Source organism: Mustela erminea, chromosome X (assembly GCF_009829155.1).
Source record: "Mustela erminea isolate mMusErm1 chromosome X, mMusErm1.Pri, whole genome shotgun sequence".
Lineage (NCBI taxonomy): Eukaryota > Metazoa > Chordata > Mammalia > Carnivora > Mustelidae > Mustela > Mustela erminea.
In genome coordinates, this window is record NC_045635.1 from 128,829,916 (window position 1) to 128,832,666 (window position 2,751).

General features: G+C 44.6%; 1 protein-coding gene across 3 annotated transcripts in view; it reads right to left on the minus strand.

Annotated features, from left to right (window-relative positions):
• TEX28 (testis expressed 28) overlaps positions 1–2,751 on the minus strand; it is a 44,404-nt gene that overhangs the window by 13,554 nt on the left and 28,099 nt on the right. The gene's annotated exons all lie outside the window — the stretch shown is intronic.

The following is a 2,751-nucleotide window of genomic DNA, read 5'->3' on the forward strand; positions in this document are numbered from 1 at the left end:
ATGATCCCAGCGTCCTGGGATCGAGTCCCACATCGGGCTCCTTGCTCGGCAGGGAGCCTGCTTCTCCCTCTGCCTCTAGCCTGCCACTCTGTCTGCCTGTGCTTGCACTCTGTATCTCTCTCTCTATATATAACAAATAAATAAAAATCTTTAAAAAAAAAAAAGAATGGTTTTTACATTTTTATATTTTATAAAGTTTTTAAAAAGATTTATTTATCTTTATAGAGAAAGAGATAGCGCTCCTGATTGAGCACAAGCACAGGCAAGCAGGCAGCGGGGGAGGGGCAGAGGGAGAAAGATAATCTTAAATCAACTCCGCACAGAGCTCAGAGCCCCACTCAGGCATCCCAGTGCCCTGAGACCACAACCCAGGATGAAATCAAGAGTCAGCCGCTCAACCAACTGAGTCACCCAAGCACACCAGTTTTTACATTTTTAAATTGTTGAAAAAAATCAGAAGAGTATTTTGTGACATGTGAAAATTATAGGAGATTCAAATTTCAGTGACCATAAACGAAGTGTGATTGGCACACAGCTAAACTTGTTCATTTATGTGTTGTCTGTGGCTGCTTTTGTGCCACAAAACTGCACAAAGGAGACCACACGGCCTCAAAGACTTACTATGTGGCCATTTATAGAAAAAGCTGGCTGAGCCCTGATTTAAATAAAGAACGAAGCATAAAAATGAAACAACAAAAGCATTAGAAAAACGTAATAATGCTTTCACAATCTTTTCATGAAGAGGACATTTCTAAACAAGACCGAACCCAAAGATCCATAAATAAAAAGATTTATATATTTTACTTCATTAAAACAAGTTTTCAGGGGCTCCTGGGTGGCTCGGTCAGCTAAACATTGGCCTTGGGCTCAAACCACAATCCCAGGGTCCTCAGATCGAGCCCCCTGGCAGGCTTCTCTTTCTGCCTGCCCTTCCCCCTTTTTGTGTGGTCTATCTGTCAAATAAAATCTTTTTTAAAAAATAAGGTTTCTTTTAACATTTAAAAAAATTTTTTTAACTTATTTTTGTGTGTGTGAGAAAGAGAGCACCCACGAGTGCACACGAGGGCAGGGGACAGAGGGAAAGAGGGAAAGGAAGAAGCCAGACTCCGGCTCGATCCCAGAATCCTGGGATCATAACCTGAGCCCAAGGCAGATGCCTAATCAACTAAGCCACCCAGGCCCGCGTCGCTTAACTTTTTAAAAAAGCCACAAGTTGAAGGGAGCCTGGGTGGCTCAGTCAGTTAAGCGTCTTCTTTCAGTTTGGGTCATAATTTTGGGGTCCTGGGATCAGCCCTGCGTGGGGCTCTGTGATCAGCAGGAGTTTGCTTGTCCCTCTTCCTTGCCCCTCACCCCACCGCCATCCTTCTCGCCTCTCAAATAAATAAATAAAGTATTTTTAAGTTAAAAATAAATAAGAAATAAAAATCAACAGTTTGGGAGAAAAGATTTGCAATTATCTCTCATAGAGAACAGGCTAGTCAACACAGTATATAGAAAATTCCTACAAATTAGAAAGCTACAACAATCCAATATGAAAACAGTAAAGGATAGTAATAGACAATTCAGGAACGAGAAACTACTGATGGCAATAAACACAGCAAAAATGTGCGACTGCAAAGATATCAGGCAAACAGGAATCAAGGCAGTAACTGAATACTGTTTTCTCATCCAGAGAATGCCACACGTTAAAAAAGACTAATGACAGCCGGTGTTGATGAGGATGCGGGGAAATGAGCACTCACATATGCTGCAGTAGGGGCACACATGGCTTTCGTGGAGCGATTAGGCAATATCAAATGAAATTTTCAGCGCATGTGCCCTTTACACAAGCAAGACCGCGAGAGCGTATCCATATTCACTGGCACTTAAGGGCTCTCAGTAGCTCGGCAGTTTTGAATTAAGATGCTCCCCAGTATCTGAACTTGGGATATAGTGTTGAGGGGGTGGTGTCATTCACTGGGGGGAGTCATTCAAGTTCTTTTAAGATTGTCTCAAAGTCAGAAGGACCAGCTCTCCGAGACTACATCAGGACGTTGAGGAGACGGGAGCTCCCAGAAGTTAAGTTGCCTCAGGAAAGCTGCAGGGTAGCTAGCGTTGGGCTAACGCCACCTCAAGGATCACAAGGAGCTTGCAGCTTGCCGCACAGAAGGTTCTAGAAAGAGAAAAAGAGGTAGCGGAAATAGACATTGCTGTTTCAGAACAGCATGCCTCATCGCCTGAGAAGCCTAACTGGGGCAAGGCTGCTTTGGAGGGTGGGGGTGGGGGGCCAACAAAAGGTAAAATTCTAGCGTGGCTTATTCTTTAAAAAATATTGTGATAAAATGCGTAAAACAGGACTTCACTTATTGTAATACTTTAAAGTGCGTGAAAAAGTCCCCTTTGATACATTCACCATGAGCGGAACGACCACAACATATAGTTCCAGAATCGTTTTACCACCCAAAAGTAGACCCTGGACCACCCTCCCCCCCAACACACACCGCAGAGGCAGTCCTCTTTGAATTGACAGCACAAAGAAATATAAAAAGAAATTAAATTATTTCGATCAATGTCCCACAGGCAAAAGACAAGTGTTCAAAATCCACCTCGCGGAGGGAGCGTCGAAGCACCTCGCGGAGGGAACGTCGAAGCACCTCTCCTGGGCCTCTCGCAGCACCCTGCGGAGGGAGCTGTGCGCGGAGGGATCTGCACAGCACCGCACGAGGGTGCCGCACTACACCCCGCAGGAGCTATAAGACGCAGCCTCACACA